The 21062-nt window shown below is 41.9% G+C and overlaps 1 long non-coding RNA gene across 1 annotated transcript in view; it reads left to right on the top strand.

Annotated features, from left to right (window-relative positions):
- Positions 1-4169: 4169 nt before the first annotated feature.
- The window catches only part of LOC142740631 (uncharacterized), a 35527-nt gene continuing 18634 nt past the window's right edge, over positions 4170-21062 (top strand). Inside the window, exon 1 of the long non-coding RNA XR_012880822.1 lies at positions 4170-4425. This is a non-coding gene — a long non-coding RNA (uncharacterized LOC142740631). The remainder of the gene's footprint in view (positions 4426-21062) is intronic.

Below are 21062 nucleotides of genomic sequence, written 5' to 3'. Positions count from 1 at the left end.
ACTCTTTCCCTTCTAAGCTCCGCCGTGTGTCCAAACAGCCGTTTATGACCACATGCGGGGTATTGTTTTACTCGGGAGAAATTGCTTTACAAAAGTAGTGGTGCATTTTCTCCTTTTAGTCCTTGTGGAAATTAGAAAAAATTAGCTAAACCTACATTTTCTTTGAAAGAATGTAGATTTTCATTTTCACGGCCTACTTCCAATAATTTCTGCAATAAACCTGCGGGGTCAAAATGCTAACTATACCCCTAGATAATTTCCTCAAGGGGTGTAGTTTCCAAAATGGGGTCACTTTTGGGGGATTTCCACTGTTTTGGCGCCGCAAGAGCCTTTCAGACCCGACATGGTGCCTAAAATATTTTCTAATAAAAAGGAGGCCCCAAAATCCTCTAGGTGCTCCTTTGTTTCTGAGGCCTGTGCTTCAGTCAATAAGTGCACTAGGGCCACATGTGGGGTATTTCTAAAAACTGCAGAATCTGGGCAATAGATATTGAGTTGCATTTCTCTGGTAAAACTTTCTGTGTTACAAAAAAAATAGATGAAAAATGAATTTCTGCAAAAAAAAAAAGAAATTTGAACATTTCACATCTACTTTGCCTTAATTCCTGTGAAACATCTAAAGGGTTAATAAACTTTTTAAATGCTGTTTTGAATACTTTGAGGGGTGAAGTTTTTAAAATGGGGTGACTTATCGAGGGTTTCTAATATATAAGGCCTTAAAATCCACTTCACAACTGAACTGGCCCCTGTAAAAATAGCCTTTTGACATTTTCTTGAAAATGTGAGAAATTGCTGCTAAAGTTCTAAGCCTTGTGAGGTCATAGAAAAATAAAAGGATGTTCAAAAAACGATGCCAATCTAAAGTAGACATATGGGTGATGTTAATTAGCAACAATTTTGTGTGGTATTACTATCTGTCTTACAAGCCGATACATATAAATTTAGAAAAATGCTAATTTTTGCAATTTTTCGCTAAATTTTGATGTTTTTCACAATTAAATACTTAATGTATCGAGCAAATTTTGCCAGTAACATAAAGTCCAATGTGTCACGAGAAAACAATCTCAGAATCGCTTGGATAGGTAAAAGCATTCCGGAGTTATTACCACATAAAGTGACACATGTCAGATTTGAAAAAATAGGCTGTGTCCTTAAGGCCAAAACAGGCTCAGTCCTTAAGGGGTTAAATAACGCTATATTGTAATAGTTCAGGCTTTTATGGACTCAGCGATACCAATTTTGTTTACTTTAATACATTACTTTAGGGGGAATATGGGAAAAAGGTTTGTTTTTTTTTAGCTTTAGATCGCTGTTGGAGGGGGCCGTCCCCACATTTCAACGCCTCAGATGCTGCGGTCGCGATTGACTGCAGCATTTGAGGGGTTAAACAGCCAGGAACAGTGTGATCGTTGCTCCTGGCCGTTAGTCCCGGGTGTCCGCTGTTAAATATAGCCTACACTTGCAGCATATGGAGCGTGCTCCAAACATCACCCCCCAGCACACGGGTGTAATCGCTTGTCTGGGTGTGCGAAGGGGTTAAAATGCTATTACTGCTTTGTTTATAGATCATCATGACCATATTCTGGGGTGCCCTGGTTTTCCAGACTCCCACTTCTGTCCTTTTTCTCCTGGGTCTGTTGTGCTCCTGCATGTACATCACTGAACTATTTTAGGGTGCAGTCACATGCGGCAGATTTTGTTACAGAAATTTTCTGCAAATAAAAATGAGTTCCATTCATCTGCATGGAGTTGTTTCTGCAGCAGGTGCAAGTATTATTCAGATAAATGGGACTGATTTTCAGTTGCAAAAAATTTCCGCAACAGAATCTGCTGCGCGGGACTGCATCCTTAGGCCAGGATCATACACGCACTTTTGTGGCATGGTTTAGCTCCGTTGTTTTTTTGGTTTGTTTTTTAAAGCCAAACACTGGAGTGGACACAAAAGAAAAAAAGATTCATTAGTATTTTTACCTTAACTTCCTTTTGGATCCACTTCTGACTTTGGCCAAAAACTGCATGTTTGATCCTGGCCTAAAGGGCTTTTCTGGCATATTTTTGTAAAACTCCTCAATATAAAATGGTGATAAACTCTCCTTTACAATTCTCCTGCACTGATGGTTCTAGGACTCCCTGCTGTTCTGGTTTTCCTTGAATTCAATAACCAGTAAATCCCCTCCACCATGTTTCCTGTAGCTGCAAATAAGATCTGTACAACACGGGGAAGGAATTTTGGACCATTTTGTGCTGAAAATATGGATATGTCAAATATCGGGTAGATGAGGGTCTCACCAATGGGGCCTGCACCTATCTTGAGAGCTGGGATCCTCTGACCCTGTATACTGAGGTGGTGACAGTAGATGGGTTTAGGGGAAAGGTGGTGGAGATTACAGAAACAGCTGAGCTTGCTGTGCATGTTCCTCCCATAGAAGTGAATGGGAGTGATGGTAACCGAGTAGCGCTGCAAACTTGGCTGTTTCCGTACTCCCAGCCACCTCTCCTCTGCGTGTCCACGTGGATGTGGTGGCATTACCAGCCGGGCACCTCTTTTCTGTGACCTGTAGCTATCAGACATTTATGGCAAAGCCTGATGGGAATACTCTGTGAATTTGCATCACTATGGGGCTCTGTGTTTACTAGAACTGGCGGTCTGAGTCTTGCAGCAATATTCCGGTGTCAAACTGGCTTAGGCTCGCTCTGTTCAGTTTTATGCAGGCAGAAATTCTGCCTCAAAATTCCTGATGAAATATTGAGGTTGATTTTTGACCTGCCTGCATCTTGTCGCTTTTATTGCTGCGTTTTTCAGCTGCAGCCATTGAGTGTCGCGGGCAAAAAATGCGGCGAAAACCGTTTCTCTGCCTCCCATTGATGTCAATGGAAGGTCAGAGCTGGAAACGCCTGAAGAGAGCGAGACGCTTAATCTTCCCAAGAGACTTTTTTTTAAATTTATTTATTTTTCTCCTGCTGGTGCGGGAAATAAACGCTTCCGCTTCTCGTTGAAATCAATGGGAAGCGGTTTCGGCGGCAAAAAAAAAAAAACTCTGAAAAGGGCCTAACAGGAACTGAAGACCGCTCGTTCTAGCCATATGACTGCTGTAGCAAATCACTGGCCTCCGATGGTACGCCGATTCTGTAGCATTACCGATGAGGCCAGTGATTGGATGCAGCGATCACTTAAATGGAATAGCACGTCATTACTTCCTGTACAAGTAAATACACCGCCAGGGACCGCCTGCGTGGCGGTGGATTTAGTAGGTGATTATTTTGGTATTTTATCGCATCCTCCTCCTGCAGCCGGTCTTTTAAATATCTTTCATAATTACTTTGACATTTTCAGGTGCGTTAAAGTTTGGTGACTACTTCTGTGAGACTTGTCATGAAGGTCATACTGGTTGTCACTCAGATTAGGAGCAGGGGCCTGAACAAAATTGTTAGTTGGGTGGAAGGAGGATTCCACGACTTTTAGGGTATGTTCACACGGCGGGGGTCCGTAACGGCTGAAATTACGGGGATGTTTCAGCCTGAAAACATCCCCGTAATTTCAGCCGTACTGGCATGTGCAGGCGCTTGAACGCCGCGTCAATTACGGCCGTAATTAGCGCTGCTATTCATTGGAGTCAATGAATAGCGGCTCCAATTACGGCCAAAGAAGTGACAGGTCACTTCTTCTACGCGGTCGTCTATTTACGCGCCGTCATTTGACAGCGGCGCATAAATATACGCCTCGTGTGAACAGACAAACGTCTGCCCATTGCTTTCAATGGGCAGATGTTTGTCAGCGCTATTGAGGCGCTATTTTCAGACGTAATTCGGGGCAAAAACGCCCGAATTACGTCCGTAAATAGGCCGTGTGAACATACCCTTACATTGCTTGTCACTGTGTATAGGGCGCTGGAAGCTCCGACCTGCCTCTAGTCAGGACAGCAGTAGCTGCAGTTTCTGTAACTTCCTACGTCCACACTTTCAGAAAAGTCTTGGTCTGTCCGTGCTTGTCTGTGAGGGATTACGCCGGAGAAGCCGCCACCATGACGAGCTACCACCGAACTCCTGGGGAGGCGCGTACCGCACGGTACCAGGATCTACGTAGCTGAGGCGCTGGGCTGTGAGTGGGCGTGTTCTAAGGGGTGTGTCACCGGCTATGTTGGGGGCGTGGTTCCCCTGACAGCCGGAGTACTTCCCGGCATGCCCTAGGGCTGACGGGGCTGGCACTAACGAATTTGAATGAGAAGCTCTGGGCTTTCGGCGCCATTTTCGAGTCATGACTGGACCGGAGCTGTCCGTGGGAGCTTTAGTCTAGCAGGACGCAACATGTATTGCAGTGACGGGTGTTGCGTGTGCCCTGACAGCCTGAGCACAGGACCGCAGTGAGCGGCTGAGGGGATGCCGGTGTGAGGATAGTGCGCTGGTACCTGCGGCTGTCATTCTGAGGTAGGTGAGGACGTTAGCAGTCCGGGTTTATAGATCAGACGTGCCGCGGCTGGGGTGGGATCACCGTGTATGTGTATATTCTGCCCTGAGCCCGGCGTCTCCCCCCTCTCCCCGTGTGTGGTGACAGCTCCGCGGCAGCGCTCACTACTCCATCACGTAATAACACCTGTCAGGATAGTCGGAAAAATCGGAAAAAATTCTTAAAAAATCCCTTGAAGCCCCCCGAGTGTCCACCAAGTCGCAGCCGGGTCCTGGGGGGCTCTAGTTTGAATTTTTCAGTTTGAGCGGGACTGTGAGGGGGGGCTGGGCGGGTGCATCTGTCAATGAGAGGGGGGGCAGCAGCACCGCTGTCATCTCTACACATCCTGATACTTGGAACTGACATGACAACCCCCACCACGTATTGGTGTACCCCTTTATCTTGCTACCTATATAACGGGGTAGCGCCCCTGTGCTTGGATCGTACTCGTGACGGAGGGGGCATGGGTTGTAAAGCACTGCTGGGTAAAGTTTAGTACGTGCCCCCCCCCCCTCCCGACTAGAGATAAGGGGCGCCTCTCAACGCCCCCCAGAGCGCAGGTGACGTTTTTATTGGACATGGAAGGGGTTAATTGTAATGTGCGCTATGGATATATGTACATAGGTCTATGTGTAAAATATATTATCGTGAGTAGTCTTCCACATGTACAATGCTTAGACGTGTAATAAACTGATATATATATTATATATTTTGCGTTCCTCGTAGTTCGGTAGTTTCCTCGGATTGCAGGCGGTTCTGGCAGTTGTCTTTATATCACACACACTTGGTATTTAGTAACACATCACAACTTTGTGGCGTTGTGTGACTATTCTATGCACCTGGTGTGACTTGCGTGTATATTCCACTACGGTATTAGTAATGTAGTATTTCGCCTGTGGATTGTATAGAATATATTTTCACACCTTTTTGATAATTTTGCAATCAACGAAAAATGTGAGATTCTATTCGGGCGCTGGAGTGATAATCTATACAGATGGAGAAGGATATTTCTAGATGTGCTCTACTATATATTTACACAGTTGTAGTGCGTTCTGTTTGATATCCGCACTATAGTGTGTACATGTCCAATGTCGAACATCTGGTTATAAAGGTCCCTCCATATGAGTCCGTGTGACCGCATGTGGAGGTGGCAGAGCACACCTGGGGGGTAGTGTGCCGGGCATCTGTGCCATGCTACATGTCCTAGCAAATGTAATTTCACTCCAACGGGGACAGTAACATTACAGCGTTGCAAAATATTTTGGCGCTATATAAGCGACAGACATAATGTGTTCCAAGCGACAGCCCGGGGTGTGAACACGGGATATACATGGCACTCATTTGATTACTGATGTGTGGATCAGTGAGGCGGTATCGGTGCGGTTGGGCACCTGCACATCTAGGTAGTGTATTATGTAACCGGTGGTGGCGGATGGGCGCAACCTGACCCGGTGTGTACTGATGTATATGTAACTGTGCGGCTATTCTCACGAGTGCTGTGTACATGGAAACCGCAGATATGTTACGGTATATAGAGAAACTAGTGATCTATAATATCTCGCTAGTTAGTGGACACTGTATAGTGTGTGTGTGTGTGTGTGTGTGTGTGTGTGTGTGTGTGTGTGTGTGTGTGTGTGTGTGTGTGTGTATATATATATCATTTTATTTATTCGCTCTCTAGTAGATGGATACGGTATATCTGTTTTTTTTTTATTCTATACGCGCATACTGGTAGTTGGTCTACTTGGTGATCGTTCTATACGGAGCTATACATAGCATGTATATTGGTAATAATGTAGGCTTTATGATATATACACATACTGGTAAAGGACGCTATATATCATGCCTGGTAGTTGCTGTACATTCTATAATGTGTATACACAGGTCGGTGATGGACGCTGGTATCCACGTATACTGGTAGAGAGTGTATATGCTCGTTGTTATATATTGTTGTGCAGTGTATAGATCTCCGCTATAGATAGTACATAATGTACGTGCAGTGCTGTACACTTCTATCTTGGCAGTGCTATTGATCGTGTTGTGTCTCTGTTCACAATGACACGGCTTTTGCCAGACTAGATCGAACCTGGGCCCCGTGTTATCCATGAACCGGACAACGGGGTCAGTGGGGTGGGGTCCGGTTGTCAGTGGAGCGGAGACGTGCGGCTCGTGTGTACGTGTGATATAAAGCTGCGTTATGTAATCCTCCGGCACTGCTATAGCAGCCAGTGATTAGTGGGGGAGGCTCATCTGATCGCACCACGGACACCCGCGAGCCTGCACCTAGTCCACACCCAGTCATAAAGTGTCAGCCTTATTACATGGCAGCAGGTGCTGAGCTCCCTCCGCTCATATTTTATCAGACTGTCCGAGCCCGGGCTCTACAGTCGTCCTGGCTGTGGTGACAACAAACACTCAGCATGCTGCATGTCCTCCTAGTTTATGGATCAAGACTTTCTTCTACTCCATAGTATTATATATTTTTTTGTTTTTCCACTGAATTGTATAGTAATGTACAGAACTACATATAGAGGGTCTGCTTCAATAAATATTAGTACTCTTGAAAAGCAATGACCTGTATTGGTCTGTATAGATAGATAGATAGATAGATATAATTTTTTATTTTTTTTGGGGGGTAAAATTTTATTGCAGATGTAAGACCTCCCCCTCATTTACTTCAATAGTTGAATTGATAAAATAGAAATGGATTTCATTAATGTGCAGAAATTAGTTGTATTTTTTTGCATCTGATCTGTTTTTTGTTCCAAAACATATTTTAAATAAAGTTTTATATATTAAATGAACTCATAGATACATGTATTTTTTTTTTTTTAGGTATTAAATTAAATTGCTACTTTTATTTACTATTTTCACGAATATCTTAGCATTTTTTTTCCCGTTCCATCAGGGGCTTTAATGTGTTGGTGCAAAGAATAGTGTGGTCTACAAGTGCCATTCTTGCGGTCACATACACCGGAAACCTTACTGACCCTATTATATGTCAACTGGATTCTTCATAAGTGCATTCAGAATGGATACCATGATTATAGTGTGAACAGAGCCTTGGGCCTTGTTCATGCGTATTTCGACACGGTTTCCGCAGTGGCATTAGCATGAATTCCGCCTGTAAAATGGCTTCCATTGTTTTGAATGGGAAACCGCCACCCTTGCTCCTACATACCTGGAATTTTCAGTGTGCGGAATTGAAAACCACGTTGCTAAAAAAAAATATTTTTTTTACAGTATAACAGGCCAGTTTGGTTAATATTTATTTCACATGACGGGTCCCTTTTGTGATTGACTACTGTAAATAATTACCAAAACACCATTGTTTATTTATTTTTCTAACCATATTATTGTACTGCTAAAATCATCTTGGGTAATAGTTTTATTTATTGTCTTTTGCAATATAAAATGGTTATCTGTGAATTTCAAAATTCACAGCTGTTATGTCTGTTTAACAAAAGAGGGGGAAAAAAGCCTAAAACCTTTTCACTCGTCTCTTTCTGTATTAACTAGAAACATCTGCAATTCACGATCATGCAAAAATGAATTTTAGTATCAAGTGGTCACATAACGTGTGTGTGTGTGTGTGTGTGTGTGTGTGTATACCTATAAGCATGTCGGAGGATCACTAATGAATCCTGGTCTCGGAAATCTGTTGAGTGTCATCTTGCTATGTTACATGGCATTTTTATTGCAGGTTTTGACCTTTCAATAGTTAAAACGTGGGGAGGGGGTAGGTGTTACTGCTGTGGTTAGAAGTCTAGTATCCATGCAATAATTTGTTATTGTGCTTAGTCTTGATGGACCTATCTATTCACACTATGCGTAAGTGGATCATAACAAGAGGAAAGGTTTTTTTTTTTTCTTTAGATGCCCTGAAAGTGGGAAAAACAAGAGTTTTTGCTATTCCTGTGGCATTGTGTGAATTAGTGCCTGTGGAGCGGACCATGTCAGGTATATTGTCCTGGACACCCCCTTCCCCCTCACTACTATGTAATGAAGTTTGTTTGCGAGATTGCTCTTTCTCAGAAAAGTTATTTTTATAACTAATGGCTTTTAAATTGTCACATTTTTTAGGACAACATATGGCCTTTTAAGTGTGTTTTGAAACTACAGATACTAATCATCAGACATAATATTCTAAACCATTAATTTCAGAACTACAAACCTTTCACTTTCCACCAAAACCCAGCAATCTGATGTGGGCTTTTAGTAAATTGAGTCATTTCTTCTGAACATGGGCTTGAATTTGTCAGTTTAGTCTCTTGTGTTTTTGTATGTGTAAAGTGTATGGGGGGGGGGGGGGGTGTATTGCGCAGCTAGTTATTTATGGGCGATAAGACGTATTGTAGTGTGTGGGGGGGTATATATGTTTTGGCATGTTGTCTGTAGACCTTTAGTTTGCTGTACATACGTGTAAGTTATGCTGCACTGCAAGAATCCTCCTCCCTCATGAGAATATAGAAATAAGCTTGTTCTATCTCACCAATAATGCCATTGTTAGTTTATTTTGGGAAAAATATACAATTGAGATTTAGTTTTTTCCTTCAGTGCAGAGCAAAACCTGTTAGTTTACAAGATTTTATTTGTTTTCGGGAAAACACTCCAGAATGATGTATTGTTTCTGTATTTTTCTGATTTGCACGATCCACAATTCAGCTGTATTTACACATTATATAACACCAATATGTCGTTAGTATTCCGATCCATAATACGGACGGGCTGTCTTTTAGGGCAGAACAAGATCCTTGTAAAAATACAGATGACCGATCAATGCATCCTCTTTTGAATGCTCTGCATGATTTCAATGGAGTTTTGCATCTGCAAATCATATAAATAAATGCTTGCTGTGTATTTCAAATATGGAGGTATTTATTTTGTATTTATTTTTTACTTGAAAAGCTGGACTATATAACTACACATGTAACAAGGTTAATAATTGAAAAATAGTGTTACATCCATATTTTTGGCACCAGGAGTTTGTTGTGTACTTCCACTTGTGTTGACTGGAGAAATCTCTGGTAAAATCTGTTTTAAAACATTCTAAAACGCTGCAGAAAAAAATCCCACAGCATGTGAACCGGGCTGCCTTATTTATCTAGATTTTAAAAAAAATTCCTCAGTGCTAAAATGTCATAGCCTGACAGGGACAGCTTTTTTTTTTTTTTTAAAATCTAAAACTTGGATGTTTTATCATCCGTCACGTCTATAGCCTAAAATGTGATCATGTGGGTTCCACCAGGATCAGTAATTATTTTTTTTTCTCTGTTCTATTCAAACTTATTCCAGTTTTGATCAGTAAAGTATTTGGAACATAAATACAAAGCATTCTGCTGATTTATTTTACATTTTTCTGCATCGCCCAAGCAAAAAGCTGGCATTTGAGACTGGACTGGTACAGTGTAAACCTTTTCTTCTCTGTCCTGTAATAGAGTATTTTGGGCATCAATCTGCTGACTTCTTTTTCTTCTGACTCCACCATAAACTTCCAAGCTTGGCTGTTTATTTCAATGGGTAGAGGGGGGGGGGCTGCTGTCCGGCATCTCCTGAGAGCAGCTCATCTCAGAGGTACAGAGAATTAGACATCCAACATCCCCCGATCTTTATTTCCCCGATGCACAAGAAATAGTAACTGATCCTGCTAAAATTTGTTATGGCCAAATTAGTCTCTGTTCACACTTATGTCATGGCTTAAGTTCATAAAGGAGCTAGGACAGATTATTTTTTGAACAGCTCGTGACAGATCCCAATAACTTAAAATTACTTACCGTCACAAATACCAGAACCAAATTCAAAGTGCTGCAGACTGTCAAATAGGGGAAAAACAAAATGTGTGGACAGAGCCGTTGTTGGTCATATTTTAACCCCTCAAGGACACTGCTAATTTTGGCCTTGAGGACAGAACAATTTTTTTTAGATTTCCATTTTTGCATCCCGAAGCTCAACCTTTTTTATTTTTTTATTTTTTGTACAATGTAGTTGTATGAGACTTTGTTTTTTGTTGTGCTTTTATGTAGGTACCATTTTTTTGGGCACAAATACATTATCATTTAATTTATATAAATTTTTATTTTGGCGAAAAAGCAGTTCCGCTGCAGTTTTTAATATATTTTTTTTTTACACCATACACCGATCATCATAAATGTTATACATTTGTTACGGTTGTGACTATACCAAATCTGTCTATTTCATGAAGTTTTGGGACTTATATTTGAAAAACTTTATTGTAAAAAATTTATTTGAGTAATATTTTTTTAATTTAACAAATTGATTTTTTTTTTTTTTTACATGAATTTAACTTTTTTTTTTTTTTAATCCCATAAAGGGAATTGCTATCTTTTATATATTTTTTTTTAACTGTAATGTACTGGCATATATCTATGTACGTTAGCCTGTGTATTGATTTGTGCACAGGCAGCTGTTAGGGCATACCTCAGTATGCCCTAATAGGAAATATGTTCATAAAGCCCTGGGGTCCTTCAATGGACCCTCGGCTGTCTGGCCATGCAAGTTATGGGCTATGATCGCATCACAGGGATTTTCTGTGAAGCGATCGAAGGGCAGTCCCTTCTCTTATTTACTTTGATCGCCGCATTCAAGGGGTTAACGGCGGAGAGCAGAGGTTTCTCTTCTCTCTACTGTTAGAATCCAACAAAGAAAATGATCGACTGAAGCACAACAAATTAATAGCAAAAAATACAAAATTTTATTAACATGTAACCATGACAAAGATTAAAACTGGAACAGGGGATGAGACACTCAATAAAAAGACATCGAAAACAGTCATGTACTGGATATAGATGTGACATAAATCTATACAAGCTTGTTTATTTATTAGTACAGCAAAATAAGATAGTATACATGCCTATGCAGACCTGTAGCTAATGAAGCCTAATAAATGATGGCAAAAACAGGGTCAGCAAGGGATGGAATACATGTATGTATGTACTGCCTGGGTTGCCTCTATAAGAGTATATGTGTGGCAATGATTATATGCAGATACCTGAGTCCAATGATTTATCTGTACATGCATGATAGCCTAATATACGCCATGGTGTGTACTACGGGATCAGTGCTACAGGTAACATACAGCAATGTGCATAGACGCACACAGAGGTGCCAGGCCAATATCAAGCAAGAAAGTCAATGATAGCTGTGCAACATACCAGTAGACATGATGAGGATGTCTGGACCAGACATCCTCATCATGTCTACTGGTATGTTGCACAGCTATCATTGACTTTCTTGCTTGATATTGGCCTGGCACCTCTGTGTGCGTCTATGCACATTGCTGTATGTTACCTGTAGCACTGATCCCGTAGTACACACCATGGCGTATATTAGGCTATCATGCATGTACAGATAAATCATTGGACTCAGGTATCTGCATATAATCATTGCCACACATATACTCTTATAGAGGCAACCCAGGCAGTACATACATACATGTATTCCATCCCTTGCTGACCCTGTTTTTGCCATCATTTATTAGGCTTCATTAGCTACAGGTCTGCATAGGCATGTATACTATCTTATTTTGCTGTACTAATAAATAAACAAGCTTGTATAGATTTATGTCACATCTATATCCAGTACATGACTGTTTTCGATGTCTTTTTATTGAGTGTCTCATCCCCTGTTCCAGTTTTAATCTTTGTCATGGTTACATGTTAATAAAATTTTGTATTTTTTGCTATTAATTTGTTGTGCTTCAGTCGATCATTTTCTTTGTTGGATTCATTGTTGTTGATCGATGCACCAAGGTTATCTTGGTCATTACCTGGGACGCAAACACAGTAGATTTCATATTGTTCAGCAACGTTGCTTTATATTGAACATTACTCTGTGTCTGTGCCCCCTCTTTCGGTGGTATTGTATTTGTATAATCTCTACTGTTAGAGCGGTGCTGCGGTTGTGTATTACAGCTGTTGCCCCACTGCCGATCGCACGTGGACACGGCTGTCACAGGACGAGAATGCTCGTCCTAATGTGCAAAGTAACCGCCGCTCAGGATGAGCATTCTCGTTCTGTGTCGGCAACTAGTTAAAGAAAATTGCAAGAAAAATGCTTTAGAAGAGCATAGATATGCATCCACTTTTTTTTATTTTTTTTTAATAGTGTTTTTTATTTTTTTTCATATGATGCCCAGTTCTGTATAACTAGCGCCATACCGCCTGATATTTCTTCTCCGTACAATAACTGCTGTATAGCAGCGCTCGTCTCTCCACTGTAGGGGGATATTCTAAAATAGAGCAATCCTTTTGTAATAGTGTGTGTGTGTGTGTGTGTGTTAGATCGATCTAAAAAAAATTCTATTACTCATGGAGATTTTTAGGACTTTTTCAAAAGGGCTTGGTACATACAAAAAATTTAGAAATGAGCTATACACTTGTGATTTTCTTTTACATTTTTTATTTCTTTCCATTTAATTGGTTAGTGAATAAATTAGGCCTATTGTCCAGATATTAGGTGACAGACACAGGAAGTGATATCACTGGATTGAGCTGCAGACAGGAGGGCAAAATTTGGAGCATCACACAGGGCAATAACTGCAACCATGTTACAAGTCACTAGTTTTGTCACTGAACTTGAAGGCTTTTCTCACCACAACAACTTATCACCTGTCCACTGGGTAGGTGATGGTGTTTGATTGCGTGACACTCGCCGATTAAAAGAAAGGGGGTGCGGAGTCCCCTGTATGAATGGAGCGGCAGGTCACACGTGCGTGCTGTTGCTCCATTCATTCTCTCTAAGCTTGCCGGAGATAGTGCCGTACTTGGCTATTTCCTGCAGTCCCGTAGAGATTGAATGGCGCAGCAGTGACCAGCCGCTTTGTTCAAACGGGACTTAGGGCCCCTAGCGATCAAACATTTATCCCCTATCCTGTAGGGAAGTTGTGGTAGTGAGAACCCCTATAAGCTTCAACGCCTTTTCTGTCAAGGACGTATCACTTACATCCTGACAGGTTCTACGCCACCGAAGTGCCTTCCTATCGATAACTCAGGCTGGATCGTAGCTTTCAAACAAGCCTGAAATTGGATAGCTACGTTTCTTGTGATACTACCTGAGCTAAAGCAGGTTAATATGGCAGCTGCATATGTTCACAGCTCCCATTTTAGCCTGTGTGAAGGAGAAGATGGGGGGGGCGCATGTTGGCAGCATGCGGGGAGAAGAGAAACTTCTCATCCTTTTTTACCTGTATGGCTGTAGATGACCCCAGGGGGAGGGGTGACTAACTTCTTCTAATGTTGTCAACACCCCTCTTATCAATCGGAGAGCATACTTGCTATCTGTCACATATTGGTCTTTTTCTGAGGAAAAAAAAAGTAAGCTGATGAGCAGTAGCTCATCTAATCACCCCTATTGACTCTACAACCCGGACATTTACCAGCGGCGTTAAATAAGTCACACCACGCACTTGCCCTTTACGCAAACATCAATAAAGTTTGTACATTCATGTTGTCCATACATTAATACACTAAGCTTTAAGTTTGTATAGGGGGATAAAAAATGATATACGTATAGAATCCAATTTGCATTTAAAAATTGGTTGGCACGTTCCTGTGGTTTCGAAGTTTCATTTAATACACGCACCTGTGAACGCAGACCTGTGTGGTATGTATCAACTTCTCACATATTCCAGTTCTTTGCAGAGAAAGGGATCTTTTAAGATAGCCTGTCACTAGGCCATTTAAAGGAACAGTGTCGCCAAAAATTTTTTTTCCATGTCAGTTTTATGTTAGTGTTTTATTAAAAACGTTTTTATTTGTTTGTGTGCTACTTTTTTCTATTTTTTCACTTTTTTTCTTCCCTATGGGGGCTGCCATTTTTTTTCCATTTCTGTATGTGCCGATTAACGACACATACAGACATGGAATACGGCAGCCACAGTCCCATAGGGACTGCGAACGGGCCCCGTCCCATCCACTTCTGTGTACGCCGTCTGTGTGGGAACGGCGCATGCTCCCACACAGTCCAATTTGAAATGCGCACCGTCCGGCGCCATTTTCTTGTGGACCGGAAGTCGCGCCCGGACAGTAAGATTACTACTTCCGGTCGCGGCTTCCGGACTTGTGCACATGAAGGAGCGGACGGGCCGGAGGGAGCCGCGGCGGCAGGAGCAGGTAAGAGATTTCTATGTATGTTCGTGTTTGTGTGTGTTTACTACTGTATGTAAACCTACTACACTGTGTGTTAGCTCAAAAAATGGCGACACAGTTTAGGAGGTTTGACCGTTCAATCCCCTCGTTTCTCCCGGCACTAGCCAGGATAAAGGAGGGGGGATTCTCAGAGCTCACTAGAGCGAGTGATTTTATCCCAATTTTGCAGCAAAAAGCAATGTGGTTGCTTTACCACATGCAATGCTGCAATTTTGGGAATAGCTCCATCTAGTGACCAGCGCTGGGAAATATTATAAATTAGAATCTAATTTATAATATTTCCTGACTCGTGAAAAAATAAAAAAAATTTGAACAATGTTTAATCACCTACACACTAACTGTTTAACTAAAAAAAAAAAAACATGTTTTGCTGGCAACACATTCCCTATAAGTTGATATGACACACCGTTGTGTTGGTGCTAATTAGCTGTAGTTAGCCAATGGGGTGGAGCTAGCATTCCTGCCTCTGATGCTGACCAATCCGTGCGAGGCAGCTTGATGGTCGTTCAAGCCCTGTTGGCTAACTGCAGAAAATTAGCCAACACCAGTGGGCCATATCTCTGGAACGGGGGGGGGGGGGTCCAGGCAAAAAACTACAAACTTACTAGAATCAGGGAGACTGTGCTATTCGGGTCAGTACACCAGTTCAACTTATGACCTAGTGACGGGTCCCCTTGAAGTGCCCGTTTTAGTCCAATTTTTGTTTTTTTGAGTTTGTACATTATACCATGTATAGAACTTTATACACGCAACTTCGCATTAATGAATGTAAGCAATAATTGCATGGTAATTCAACTTTGTTAATATGCTGCACATGACCGACTATGCTACCAGAATCATAGCCAAATATTACAAGGCAATCGTTTCAGAGTTTGAGCACAAGCCCTTGTTGCTGTAGATGTATGTGGTGTATATATACATTTTGCACGCTTTGGTCTATTTTTACGACGTTGGGGCTCTGCTGGGTTTAGCGGAGGGACGAGATGCACTTGAACTGGGCTGATTTCCCCTGTAACTGACTGCTATGCAGTGCTAGTTACAGTGGAAAAGTATAGTGTCAAAAAAATACAATGAAATAAATAGTTCCCCAAAGGTCTCAAATTGAACTTAAGTTTTTTTTTTTTGTTTTTTTTTTTCTGTAAGCCTAATAGCAAAAATAATGTGTATAAGAAAAACCTTTTGATCATGGCAAAAATAAATTCGCTAGCCCAACAAGTTAGCCATTTAACGAACGTGTGCAAAGTGGCTTTCTAGCTTAAAACCAGATTTTTGGTCTCCCATTCTGTTGATTTTATGAAGATACGTGCCTGTAGATGGAAGTGGCACGTGTGAACTCTACAAACTTTGCATTTTTTTTATTTTTAGAATGTGTGGTGCACACAAATATAAATGTGGTGTTTGTTTTTGTTTTTTAAATTTAAATCTGTCATTTTGTGATTTATGAGAATTTTTTTTTTCTAATTTACAATTATTGAACACTTTTTTTTTTTTTATCCTATCATTTTTGAGATGCAGCTTGCGTATTCTCTATACATAGAAGCTGCATCAATCGCTGCCAGCTGAACACACGTGATAACCCTAAGGCCACGTGCACACCATGCACATTATCCTGCGGCAAATCTGCAGCGTGAGTATATTCTGACAGGCAGGAGATGTTAAAGATTTTCTACAACGGAAAATCTGCATCGTTATGTCCCAAAAAACGGCAGGTAAATCGGTCAAAAAAAATTGCAGCAAATAGTTCCTTTTTGCTGCGAAAAGTTGCAGATTTTCCTCAGCAATTTTACCTGCGCATTTAGTGTGAAGCTTTTGATTATAGCAAATTTTGTGCACCTGCAGATTTTCTGTGGGTTTCTACTTCAATTCAGATATTATTCACTGTACAAACCGCAACTCAACTTGTGATGAATTATTTATTTTTTTTATTGGCCAAACACGCAGCATCTCCGCACAGAATACGCAGCATACGTTGACATGCTGTGGATTTGAAAGTCGCACATCAGAACACTTTCCACAATCCTTTTCATGCTTGTTTTTACACGTTGCAGAATTTTTCTGCACATAAATTAATCTGCGGTGCTGATTTTAAAACCTTGTGATTCACCTTGTGTTTGTCACAGAATTGTTTATAATTAAAAAAAACTTGCACCAAAAACCGCAGCATAAAGTCTGCACCGGTTTCTGCATCAAAATGTAAAACACATAAAAACAAAAGTGCAGTATTAGGCCTTATTCACACAAACGTGTTAAACGTCCGTGCTACACGCGGGATTTTCACGCGTGCCGCACGGACCTATGTAAGTGAATGGGGCCGTTCAGACAGTGATTTTCACGCAGCGTATATGCGCTGCGTAAAACTCCTAATGATGATGATGCTGGCTGCGTGAAAATCACGCAGCCACACACACCATATGCTGATGCCACACGGACCTTTTGCGCGCGCAAAACGGACACGTCCGTGTGAATAAGGCCTTAAATGTGGATTTTACTTGAATTACCTGTTTATCTGCAGTTTTAATATGACTTTTTCGCAACGTGTGCATGTAGCCACGTTTCGTAAATACTGCAGATTTTCCGCTACGGAAGCCGCAGCAAAGTGGATGAGATCTCATCCACACGCTGCGTAAATATGGAGTGGGTAAACTGCTCAGAAATTGACCTGCGGTGCGGATTTTTTTTTTTAGTAGCATGTTAACCCGTTAGTGACCGGCCCATAGTGTTTCTACGTCGGCCACTAACGGGCCTTATTCCGATGCAATAGTCTTTTTACGTCGCTGCATCGGAATAAGTAAACAGAGCAGGGAGCTATCAAATCCCCCTGCTCTCAGCTGCCAGAGGGCTGGGGGTGTCCCTGCTCTGCCGGGTGAGATCGATATTGGTATCGATCTTACCCGTTTAACCCCTCAGATGCAGTGCTCAATAGCGTGCACCGCTTCTGAGTGGTTTTGGAGAGAGGGAGGGAGCTCCCTCTCATCCCACTGACACCCGGCGATAAGATCGCCGAGTGTCTGTGTCTGTCTCCAATGGCAGCCGGGCCCTAATAAAGGCCCCCAGGTCTGCCTGTAGTGAATGCAGCAGGCATGACCTAGCAGATGCCTGTCCGTTTTAAACGGACAGGCAGTAATACACTGCAATACAAAAGTATTGCAGTGTATTATAATAGCGATCGGAGAATCGCATATTAAAGTCCCCTAGTGGGACTAGTAAAAAAGTAAAAAAAAAAGTTTAAAGGTAATTAAAAAAAAAAATTAAAAACCCAGCTTTTCCCCTTACAAACTGCTTTACTATTAAAAAAATAAAGTAAAAAAGTTACGCATATTTGGTACTGCATCGGCGGAACAATAAAGTTATAGCTCCTCAAATATGGAGACACAAAAACAAATAATTTTGAAAAAAAAGCGTTTTTACTGTGTAAGTAGTAAAACATACAAAAACTATACAAATTTGGTATCGTAATCGTAACAACCCGCTGAATAAAGTTATTGTGTTATTTATACCACACGGTAAACGGCGTAGATTTAGGAATGCGAAAAAGTGGCGTAATTTCAGTTTTTTTTTCTATATATAAATATGTACCTCAAAATGGTGCTATTAAAAAATACAACTTGTCCCGCAAAAGCAAGACCTTATACAGCTATATCGACGCAAAAATAAAAAAGTTATAGCTCTTGGAATGCGACGATGGAAAAACGTAAAAAGTGGCTTGGTCATTAAAGAGGCTCTGTCACCAGATTATAAGTGCCCTATCTCCTACATAATCTGATCGGCGCTGGAATGTAGATAACCGCAGTGGTATTTATTTTGAAAAACTATCATTTTTGAGCAAGTTATGAGCTAGTTTAGATTTATGCTAATGAGTTTCTCAATGGGCAACTGGGCGTGTTTTTACTTTTTACCAACTGGGCGTTGTACAGAGGAGTGTATCAGGCTGACCAATCAGTGACCAATCAGCGTTACACACTTCTCATTGTTCCAGCCCAGCATGATCCACAGCACAGTGTGATTGTGCAGTGAAAGAAGCTGGGCTGGAACAATGAGAAGTGTATGACGCTGATTATCACATTATGTAGGAGACCGGGCACTTATAATCTGGTGACAGAGCCTCTTTAAAGGGAATGTGTTGCCAGAAAAACATGTTTTTTTTAAAAAAATTAAACATTTAGTGTGTGGGTGATTAAACATTGTTCAAATTTTTTTATTTTTTTTTGCACGAGCCAGGAAATATTATAAATTATTTCTAATTTATAATACTACCCATTTTTGGTCACTAGATGGAGCTGTTCCCAAAATTGCAGCATTGCAACATTGGGTTAAAAGCCCTCGCTCTAGTGAGCTCTCAGCATCCCCCCCTCCTTTATCCTGGCTAGTGCCGCGATAAACGAGGGGTTTGAACGGTGTAACCTCCTACACTGTGTCGCCATTTTTTGAGCTAACCCACAGTGTAGTAGGTTTACATACAGTAGTAAACACACACAAACACGAACATACATTGAAATCTCTTACCTGCTCCTGCCGCCGCGGCTCCCTCCGGCCCGTCCGCTCCGTTTGCTGGTGCAAGTGCACAAATCCGGAAGCCGCGACCGGAAGTAGTAATATTACTGTCCGGCCGCGACTTCCGGTCCACAGGAAAATGGCGCCGGACGGCGCCAATTTCGAATAGGACTGTGTGGGAGCGGCGCATGCGCAGTTCCCACACAGACGCCGTACACTGCAGTCAATGGGACGGGAGCCGTTGGCAGTCCCTATGGGACTGTGGCTGCCGTATTCCATGTCTGTATGTGCCGTTAATCGACACACACAGAAATGGAACAAAAAATGGCAGCCCCCATAGGGAAGAAAAAGTGTAAAAATAAGAAAAAGTAAAACACAAACACACAAATGAATATAAACGTTTTTAATAAAGCACTAACATCTTTAACATATAAAAAAATAATTTGTGATGACACTGTTCCTTTAAGGTTTAAAATAGGCTGGTTATTAAGGGGTTAACTGTATTTGCGTGAATGCCGCTTATTTGTTGCAGGTTTTTCCTATTGTATTCAATGGCAAGGTAAAACCCGCAGCAAATAGTTATGTTTTTTGCAGCGGGTCAGAAAAAATAAATAAAAAAATCGTACTTACCCAGGAGTCTGTTTCTTCCGCCAGGCCGGCCTCCTGGGATGACGCTTGATCCCATGTGACCGCGGCAGTCTCATGGGATGAAACATCCAAAAAGGAACTGATTTTATTCATCCATGTGATGTTTCAGCGCCTCAGAGCCTTTCTCATGCATTGAACTGAACCGCTGCCTTGTTTGGACGACGTTTCGTCCCATTTCAATACCAAAGAGTCCGGCCTAGATGACAGAGGGCTGGCTTCCTGAGATGACGCTTCATCCCATGTGACCACCGCTGCAGAAAATCACAGGTTGTAGCGGTCTCTTGGGAAGAAACGTTCCACTAGCTGGTCAGCTAAGTGCTGCAGTTTTCCGCAGCGGACATTCCGGGCAAAAAGCTGCACCACAGTTTGGTGGGGTTTTTTGGGCCGGAATCCCCTGCGGCACACTGGGCAGATACGCTGCGTGCTTTTATGCAGCATAACCGAGCCGTGTGAACTCAGCCTTAGGCCGGGTTCCCATGGGTCTGATATGCTGTGCAAAAACGGCGCAGTGTATCCGACCTGGAACATGCAGCACCTTCCGCCCGAAAAAACGGGTTTTGCGTTCCCATTGAATTCAATGGGAAAAACCTGCAACAGGAAATAAACAAAAATGCAACTTAAATTGTCATCAATTTAACGCTGCATTTCTGCACAGAATTCAGTTGCCGGAATTCCGCAGTGTTAACGCTACGTGGGAACCCGGCCTTGGGGTGCGGTCACACGCGGCGTATGAATCCAGTATTAGGCCTTGTTCATACAGTGCAGATTTTGCATGTGTGTTTTTTTGGGGTTTTTTTTAAGCCAGAAAACACGAACAGCACCTAAATAGAAGAGATTCAGATGAATGGAACTGACTATCGGTTGCAGAAATTTATGCAACAATTTTCCGCATGTGACTGCGCCCTTAGGCCTTGTTCACATGACAGAATGTTTGTAGTGGAACCAGCCACTAATTCCACAGCAAAATTCTGCCTCCCCGGTTTTTTTTTTTTTCACTGCCTAATTCTAATAAAATCTGCAAAAAACCTGTGGGGTCAAAATTCTCACTATACCCCTAGATCATTTCCTCAAGGGGTGTAGTTTCCAAAATGGGCTCACTTGTGGGTGGTTTCCACTGTTTTGTCCCTTCGGGGACTTTGCAAATGCGACATGGCCTTCGCGAACCATTCCTGCTAATTTGAGCTCCAAAAGCCAAATGGCGCTCCTTCCTTTCTAAGCCCTGCCGTGTGTCTATACAGCCGTTTATGACTACATGTGGGGGATTGTTTTACTCAGCAGAAATTGCTTTACAAATGTGGTGCTCTTCCTCCTTT

The sequence above is a fragment of the Rhinoderma darwinii genome, chromosome 2, assembly GCF_050947455.1.
Source record: "Rhinoderma darwinii isolate aRhiDar2 chromosome 2, aRhiDar2.hap1, whole genome shotgun sequence".
Taxonomy (NCBI): Eukaryota; Metazoa; Chordata; class Amphibia; order Anura; family Rhinodermatidae; genus Rhinoderma; species Rhinoderma darwinii.
This window is presented reverse-complemented; position numbering and strand designations above follow the sequence as displayed.